We start from the raw sequence: 9,681 nt of genomic DNA on the forward strand, positions 1-9,681 counted from the left end.
GAGCAGGTACTCAGACTAGAATTTGACACACTGTACCTATTGCCCTGGAAACAAACTCAAATTTCCAAAGAGAAAAAACTCAATATTTTGCGACCGGCTGTGATAATGAAATATAATATTTATAATATGGAATGCTGAACAAATTCTCTTATGCGCTAGCAATTGCTATGTATTCGTAGTCAACCCTGCTCATATTTCTATGAATCAGCTCGGTAATGGTTACAGACTCTTTCGGGTTCTATGGAGTTTAATGGCGAAGGGTGACTTTTGGAAAGAGGTTGGTTGTGGACATTTGAGAAAAAGAGCACACTTGTCAAATATACATATGGGAAATAAGAAGACAATTTGATATTACTATTGATGAATACTAATATCACACTAATGATAGCGACACACTAAAGCGATGACATTCCAATAGCTAACTGACAATATAAAATTAATCAATGAGTTTAAATCTGATCCTAATAAGATCATATTATGAGCCTCCACAGAGTGAAAGTTTTTTAAAGAAATACCCACCAAAAGTTATTAGGTAAAATAAATTTTTATTTTAATGAACAATCTACTTATATTTAATTAACTGCCGTAGAATTTTTTTTTCTAAATTATCTTATTAATTATTTTGGACAAAGCTGGAGTCATATACAATAATATTATTATGTGAAAAAGTTTAAGGCTTCGCTTTTTGGGTCTACCGTATTGCATACATTTTGGTAGACGTGGCTGAGGTCAGGTGACCTGGCGGCCATACAAATTAAATTTGAATTCCTAACAAAGTAATCGTATAAATACAATAGACATAAGACAGATGATACGAATTCTAAATTCAATACCTGAAGATTCTGTCGACAATGGTGGATCTGTTTATTTTTAAACTTTATAATGGCTTGCTATATTTTTCTTTGAATGTAGGCTCTAAATAATCGCCTAGCATAGAGCCTTTGCCACGGATGGAATTAGATCCTTAGGAAATGGCATCTTTTGGCGATGTTAAAAGGTTATGTTGTTATAGTTAAATTATAGTATGAAATATTCTTTATATTGTTTTTTCTTCATGTTCTGTAAGTAAGTGCTTCCACATACATCAAGTCCTTTCTTAATCATTCATAACACTTGGAACCTTCTGTATACAACGAATCTATAAATCGCTGTGGCGGAAATAACACAATAAGCAGGCGAGTGTCTTACGTAATATTGCAAAATAACCTTTGTCTACTTTGTTTGATCCAATGCAATCATTTTCTGACAGTAATTCGATTATGAGGTTCCTTAGAATAGTCTTATGGTTTATTTATGAACACATTCGTATTCAATAGGGAGATACATTAACGCATGTGCGCTTTGAACAAAAGCCCACACATCGATCACTCCCGACAAATTGGGCCACCTCACTCCGAGATGCATAGACCAAAATACAATGACAGCTGCTAAATATTTTTTAATTAGCATACGATGGTAAAAGCGTGCAAACGGCGCAATGAAAATATCAATGTATACTATTATAAAAGATAGTTGCTTTATCACTGAGGTAATAAACGAATTGCAAATCAAGTATGTATAGTAAAACAGGGTTATACTGGATCCATACATATTCCTACAACGTTTTTATTAGGTCGTATTCTTATTTGTCCGGTGGTGGTTTATCCAGTACAAATCTTGCAATCGATTTTTAACTAACTTCCCGACTAGCTAGACATTTGAAACTTTTAGAATATATCAGAACACGATGCCAATGGTATCCTTTAATACTTTTAGTAGAATTGAATTCATTTTCAGTTAATTCTGTTTTGTATGAAAAATTATTTCAGAAGAAATCCGTAATCAAATCCACTATTATTGGTTGCTAAGTGGGTGGTCTTAGCATCTAAATTATTAATATATACGTGTGAGGGTGGAAGTAGTCCGCAGACAGTGCAATGTGTAGATAGCAGTTAAAACCTAAAAATTACAACATTTTAATAATTCAATATTTTTAATAATCAGCCAAACACTGCCGTGAGAACGGACATATGATCACCTCCCGCCGGCTGAAGAAATGCTTAAGTGCCGGGTGTCAGTTGTCCATCACAGGAATGAACGAGTAAACAGTGCATTCCTGTCATTGTGTCGTGTGAAATCCATTGTTGGACTGATAACGTTTGTACCTTAATCAAATTTCGCAGACAAAATCCCAGGAATCTATCCGCAATGTGGGAACAAAACAATAAATTTACCCACGCTGTGGATAGCATTTCCTTTGTCTACTTTCAATATAAAAACAGACGTGGCAATCCAACAAGAACTCAGTACCTTAAATTCGCTCGTCTTAATAACACGCCGCTCGCTTCAACGTTAAAATAACTTTTATCACAAACACTATCGTCGTAATCTAATTTATAAACTTTGTATTATTCAAGCTGTAAATTGAATCTGTAATTTGTGTTAAGGGATAATAAATTTGGGGAATTACTTTTATACGCATCAAAACCTTCTGATTTTATTCATCACCTACCCCTCATCACACCATCCCTTGCAACAGTGGTGACCCGTAAAGTAAAATTCAATTCATTCATTTTCATTTTACAGACTTCGTTTAATTTTTTTATTAACTACTATTTTACTGTGTTTGTGAGAGAATTATTTTTTCGTTGGAGCTCGTTTTCCCGCGCAGTTTTCAACATCCGTTTTCCCGCGTTAATTTTCTTAAATTCACTTGCCTTGTCAAGATGCCCAATGGACAGTTCTCCAGCGGGTATGGCAGCAATGCCGGAGGAGAAACGACAACACCAGCACCAGCCCAGCAGACCACACCTCAGATCAGCCGCGTGGCAGTGAGGATCCCACCATTCTGTCCAGAAGACCCGGAAATGTGGTTCTGCATGGTGGAGCGAAGCTTCGAAGCAGCTGGCGTCACGACTGACGCGACCAAATTTGGATACATCCTGGGAGCTTTGGAATCTCGTTACGCTTCAGAGGTTCGAGACATCATCCTTAACCCACCTCGTGAAGGAGCCTACGAGCACCTCAGGACGGAGCTGACGAGAAGGCTGAGCTCTACCCAGGAGCAGAAGACCAGACGACTACTGGAGCACGAGGAAGTTGGTGATCGCAAACCATCACAGTTCTTGCGCCACCTACGTTCTCTCGCAGGAGCAGCCGTTACTGATGACATCCTACGCACGCTTTGGATGGGTCGCTTACCACATACCATGCAATTGGTACTGGCGACACAGAAGGACGCGGATCTCAACAAGGTTGCAGACCTAGCTGACGCCATGGCAGATTCCACATCAAAGGCATCCATTGCTGAAACTACGATGGAAGACCTGTGCGGCATCAGCAAGCTGGTGATCACCTTGCGGGAGGAAATCTCAACTCTTCGCGAGGAGCTCTCCAAAGAGCTCGCAAGAGGAAACCGACCATCAAGGCCACGTCACCAGTCACGATCAGCCAGCCAAAGGAGGAACCATTCCCGACCGCGAGACCAAAGCCACAGCAAACCTGGCATGTGTTGGTATCATCGTAGATTCGGCCAAGATGCGGAGAAGTGCGTCACACCATGCACCTTCAACAAGGGAAACGCCACGGGCAGTCGCTAAGCGCGGCCAGCGATTACAGCCCTACCTCCAGCCGCCTCTTCGTCACCGACCACGCCACGAAAATACAATTTCTTATCGACACCGGAGCGGACCTTTGCGTTTTCCCACGCACGAAAGTACAGGGGCGCCGACCAAAATCACAGTACGAACTTTCAGCAGCAAACGGATCTGTCATTGCTACGTATGGCAGTATCTCACTGACGCTGAATTTGGGGTTACGAAGAGAATTCACCTGGAAATTCGTGATTGCAGATGTCACCAAGCCCATTATTGGTGTTGACTTCCTAATCCATTTCGGATTATTAGTCGATGTCAAGAATCGCAGACTGTTGGATCAGACGACTCAACTTACAACCTCTGGACGCCACAGCAGCACTGAGATAGCAACTGTCAAAACTGTCGCAGGTAAATCCCTTTATCATGGATTACTGCAGCAGTTTCCGGATCTCACGCGCCCAGATGGAGCTGGTAGAGAAGTCATCCACAACACGAGACATCACATACGAACCACCGAAGGACCTTCTGTAGCTCAACGTCCTAGACGCCTAGCTCCCGACAAACTTCACATCGCCAAAAAGGAATTCGAAACCATGACCAGACTTGGAATAGCACGACCATCTGAAAGTTCTTGGGCGTCACCCCTTCACCTGGTGCCCAAATCTGAAGATCAATGGAGGCCATGTGGTGATTACCGCGGATTAAACGCTCGAACCGTACCTGACAGGTACCCCGTGCGTCATATCCAAGACTTCACACAAACATTGCGTGATAGGAAAGTTTTCTCCACGATCGACCTGGTGAGAGCATACAACCAAATCCCAGTGGCTGAAGAGGACATTCCGAAGACTGCCATCACAACACCCTTTGGATTATTCGAGTTTCCATTTATGTCTTTCGGCTTGAGGAATGCGGCCCAGACTTTTCAGCGCTTCATTGACGAGGTTCTGCAGGGTCTGGACTTCTGCTACGCCTACATAGACGACATCCTGGTAGCCTCCACAACAGAACAAGAGCATCTTCAACACCTGGAAATTTTGTTCAAACGCCTACAGGAGTACGGCCTGGTTGTCAACTCCACGAAGTGCCACTTCGGAGTAGAGGAAGTTAAATTCCTTGGCTACCTGGTTTCCAGCACCGGAACTCGACCACTTCCAGATCGTGTCAGCGCTATTCGCGAATACACCCGCCCAGACACTCAAAAAGGACTACGACGGTTCTTGGGAATTTTGAATTTCTATAGGAGATTCGTCCCCAAGGCCGCAGAAACGCAAGCTCCACTGAACTCACTCCTGCAAGGAAAAACTTCCAAGAAAGAACCTATCATCTGGACACCAGAAGCAATCAAGGCCTTCGAGGAATGCAAGAAGAGTTTGGCGGAAGCAACGCTATTGAAACATCCGAAAAGTGAGGGGACTCACTTAGCGATAATTAGTGACGCATCCGATACTTCCGTTGGCGCAGCACTTCAACAACGAGTTGACGATCAATGGGAACCGCTGGCATTCTTTTCAAAGAAGCTAAGTCCAGCGGAGAGAAAATATGGCGCTTACGACCGCGAGCTTTTAGCTATCTATCTAGCTGTCAAACATTTTCGACACATGATAGAAGCTCACACGTTCACCATATTTACCGACCACAAGCCCATTACGTTCGCATTCCAACAAAAATCGGACAAGTGCTCACCAAGACAATTCAGACACCTCGATTTCATCGGACAATTCACGACCGACATCCGTCACGTCGCTGGAAAAGACAACATCGTTGCTGATGCCTTGTCTAGGATAGAAGTCGTTGAAGACACACTGAATTATGCCAACCTCGCAGCCGACCAGGAAACTGACAACGAAATGAGTACATTTTTACGTGACGGATCGGTACTTCAGTTGAAACAAGTACTTATTCCCGACACAGACATAAAAGTATTCTGTGACTTGTCAACACCTATCGCAAGACCTTTCATAACCAAACCGCACCGACAAGCAGCTTTTAATCATATCCACAGACTTTCACATCCCGGAATTAATGCGACCGTCAAACTTGTCACACAACGATTTGTTTGGCCGTCGATTAAAACGGATTGTCGAAATTGGGCCCGCAACTGTCTTCAATGCCAGAAGAACAAGATCACACGTCACATATCAGCACCACTCGGAAACTTTGCACCTTCAGGACGATTTGAGCATGTCCACATCGACATCGTCATCCTTCCTATGTCTGAAGGCTGCAGATATTGCCTCACCTGCGTTGACAGATTCACGCGGTGGCCGGAAGCATTTCCGATTAAAGACCAAGAAGCGGAAACGATCGCCCGTACATTCTACAATGGTTGGATCGCCCGTTTTGGAACGCCTTTGAGAGTGACAACGGATCAAGGCAAACAATTTGAGTCGAACCTTTTCAGACAATTAAATCGTCTGACTGGTACGCCGAGGATTCACACGACAGCATATCACCCAGCCGCAAACGGTATGGTCGAAAGACTGCATCGTCAATTAAAAGCCGCTATAAAATGCCACGAGAATGAGAGATGGACTGAAACATTGCCGACAGTGTTAATGGGAATCAGAGCAGCTTGGAGAGAAGATTTAAAGACGACAGCAGCTGAGCTTGTGTACGGCGAACCCTTACGCCTACCAGGGGAATTTTTGTGCCATCAAACCAGCACAAACCAAGACCCAAGCAACTACGTCACGATCCTAAAAAAACATTTCCAACAACTGCAACCTGTAAAAAGCCAGCAACACGGCGAGAAACGCGTTTTCATTTTCAAAGACCTTGACAAATCGACACATGTGTTCTTACGCGATGATACAGTTAAAACTCCGCTAAGATCTCCATTTACCGGACCATATGAGGTCATCACGCGCAATTCGCGAACATATGTCATTTGCAAGAGAGGAAAAAACGTCACCGTTTCTATCGACCGTTTAAAACCAGCGTACATTCTCAAGGAAAATAAAACAATGGAACAGCCTGAGAAAAATCCTGACACCGTGGGAGCTCGTGTTACCCGATACGGCAGAAGTGTCCATTTTCCAGACCGTCTCTAGGCCAGTGGAGCAAATATCGGTCAACAACATCAGGCACGAGCCGAACAATGCAATCGGGGTCGTGTTTCAAAACAGCACGCGGAGTTTCCGATTTCAAAACAGCAACGTTAGCGAAAGCAAGAACACACATCGACCTAGAATGTAGGTCAGTGGTGTACGCAATATTTAAAATGCAGGCATAAACAATTTATTCACAATAAATGCGGATAACTCAACTGGATTATTCAGTATTTTACCATCATCATCACCAAGAGACACCAGCATACGAAAATGGGTGCACAACAGACAAAGGAAGAGATCATCGTCGCACAGACTGCGTCGGGCGGAGCAATTGTCAACGACACGTCGACAGGCCAACTGTCGTGGGCAACGCTTGCCTTGATTATCGTCATCATTGCCGCAGTTTCCAGCTACCTGCTATGGACAAATTGCAAAAAGCACATCACCAAGAGAGTCATCAAGGACATGAGAGCAGACGTCCCGGGATGCAGACCACCGCAGCATCCACCGAGACAGATCTGATTGGACCTTCAAGCGACCACCTCTACCTACTTTCATCGCGATTTGCGTGCCGCATTTCGCTGGAAGGGGGGTATGAGGGTGGAAGTAGTCCGCAGACAGTGCAATGTGTAGATAGCAGTTAAAACCTAAAAATTACAACATTTTAATAATTCAATATTTTTAATAATCAGCCAAACACTGCCGTGAGAACGGACATATGATCACCTCCCGCCGGCTGAAGAAATGCTTAAGTGCCGGGTGTCAGTTGTCCATCACAGGAATGAACGAGTAAACAGTGCATTCCTGTCATTGTGTCGTGTGAAATCCATTGTTGGACTGATAACGTTTGTACCTTAATCAAATTTCGCAGACAAAATCCCAGGAATCTATCCGCAATGTGGGAACAAAACAATAAATTTACCCACGCTGTGGATAGCATTTCCTTTGTCTACTTTCAATATAAAAACAGACGTGGCAATCCAACAAGAACTCAGTACCTTAAATTCGCTCGTCTTAATAACACGCCGCTCGCTTCAACGTTAAAATAACTTTTATCACAAACACTATCGTCGTAATCTAATTTATAAACTTTGTATTATTCAAGCTGTAAATTGAATCTGTAATTTGTGTTAAGGGATAATAAATTTGGGGAATTACTTTTATACGCATCAAAACCTTCTGATTTTATTCATCACCTACCCCTCATCACACCATCCCTTGTTACACGTGCGTTACTATGAAAATCAAAATGACATTTCAGTATTCTATGTTTGTTTGTTTGTTTGTTTTTTATTTACTTCATATCAAGTACAGGTTTGAGCATATTGAGCATAATAATTCAACAGAATATTTAAAAACGTTATATATAAAAAGTTCTTTGTATCTTGTAATTATTTTTTATTAGCATGATAATAATAAAATTAGTATTTTTGAAGTTATACCTACTTCTTTTGGGGCGAGAGTGAAATTGAGAGCTGCGCGCGCACACCGTTACGACAGTATGAAAATACCTGCGAATCAGTCGGCTGTATACAAACGCAAGTTTGGTAGTAGAATTGTTCCGTTGCCTAGGCAACGAATTTATTATTGTCTGTTGGAATTCCTTACGTAAACAAACGATTAAATGTCAGAGTGACAATAGATACTTTAAAAATAAAAACAACGAGAAATAACAGTCGATAACGAGTCTTGTTTTTTTTTTGTTTTTTTTTTTAAATGGCTCTCACTTTATTAATCGGTATTCAATATATTTTTAATTTGTACTAAGTGAACGACATTCAAAACTATGTATCTAATTTCAGGTTACAAATAACAGATATGAGATTTTACAGGTTAGAAAGTGGATGCAAACGTCACTAGTCTAATGCGCAACATTTAGTGCGCAAACTATGATTCGTTTACATATTTTTCGCCATTCATTAAATAGCCGACACACGGCTAAATAGCTAATAGCGATTCATTTCATGCTTGGCATCCTTCGAGATGGGTCGGGACCTCATCTTGGGGAGTGATAACGTAATTGATAATGGCCATCTAATGGTTTTTTTTAACATAACACAAATATAACACGTCTTCCCTCACCCCGGAAAAAAATGGCGCCCGTTACACATTCAATACTACGTTTACTAACACAATTCTACATGACGGTTGTCGTTCAACTGAGTAGGTAACTAGCAAGAAAGATTCGTGCGTCACTCGCTTTGGTGCATCGTTTCTGGACTCTGTTGTATTCGCAGGGTGGTGCAAACTGCAGAAATATGAAATTTATAAAAAATAATCGGGCAATTTTACGTAAAAATGCCAGGATGGTGACAATATGCTGTTTGTAACATTTTTATATACCTTCCCTATGCCCGGTGCCCTGGTTTGTCGATTGATCTCGGAGCAGTAATAAAATAAACCTGGGTAATTCATCTTTTGTCGTCACGAGTTGAAGCGATTCGCAGTTGCACGCATAGCGATACACTGCCCCATAATTGAGCGACACTAACTAAAGCTTCGATTTGTATATATCTTTGAAGACGTTGAAGAAATCGAATGTGCCATGTTATTGTGGAAAACATCGTTATTTTTCGAACAAAATTTGAGAAAGAGTTTAGGTTCATACTAAGACACGTAACAATGTAACAGTGAGCCATATAACAAACACTGTGTTCAACCTTAAATATATAATCTTCATATGACTTTAATGAAATGTTTTAATCTTATGTATTCATTTAATTATCTTCAATTGTTATTTGGACACTTTTTTTCCTCGCACCTTATAGCAAAAACAACAGGCAAAAGTTTCCTCGATAAATAAAAAGATACTTGAGGTATTTACTTCATCTTTCGGAGCGAGCAACAGGGACAGAAATATATTCTTCCCTAGGGTGTAATGTGTAGTGTCCTCCTTCAGACTCCAAGACGACAGCGGAGGTACGTATAAATCTTGTTGTATCATTTTATACCTCCTCCTCTATCCTGGCTGCTTGGTTATATTATTTTACCGGGTAACGTATTGCCTTTTTTATACAGGTTTTTTTATGCAGACGTCCGATATAATGAATTTA

The sequence above is a fragment of the Rhyacophila brunnea genome, unplaced genomic scaffold (assembly GCF_057557595.1).
Source record: "Rhyacophila brunnea isolate RB1 unplaced genomic scaffold, BYU_Rbru_1.0 scaffold_12, whole genome shotgun sequence".
Lineage (NCBI taxonomy): Eukaryota > Metazoa > Arthropoda > Insecta > Trichoptera > Rhyacophilidae > Rhyacophila > Rhyacophila brunnea.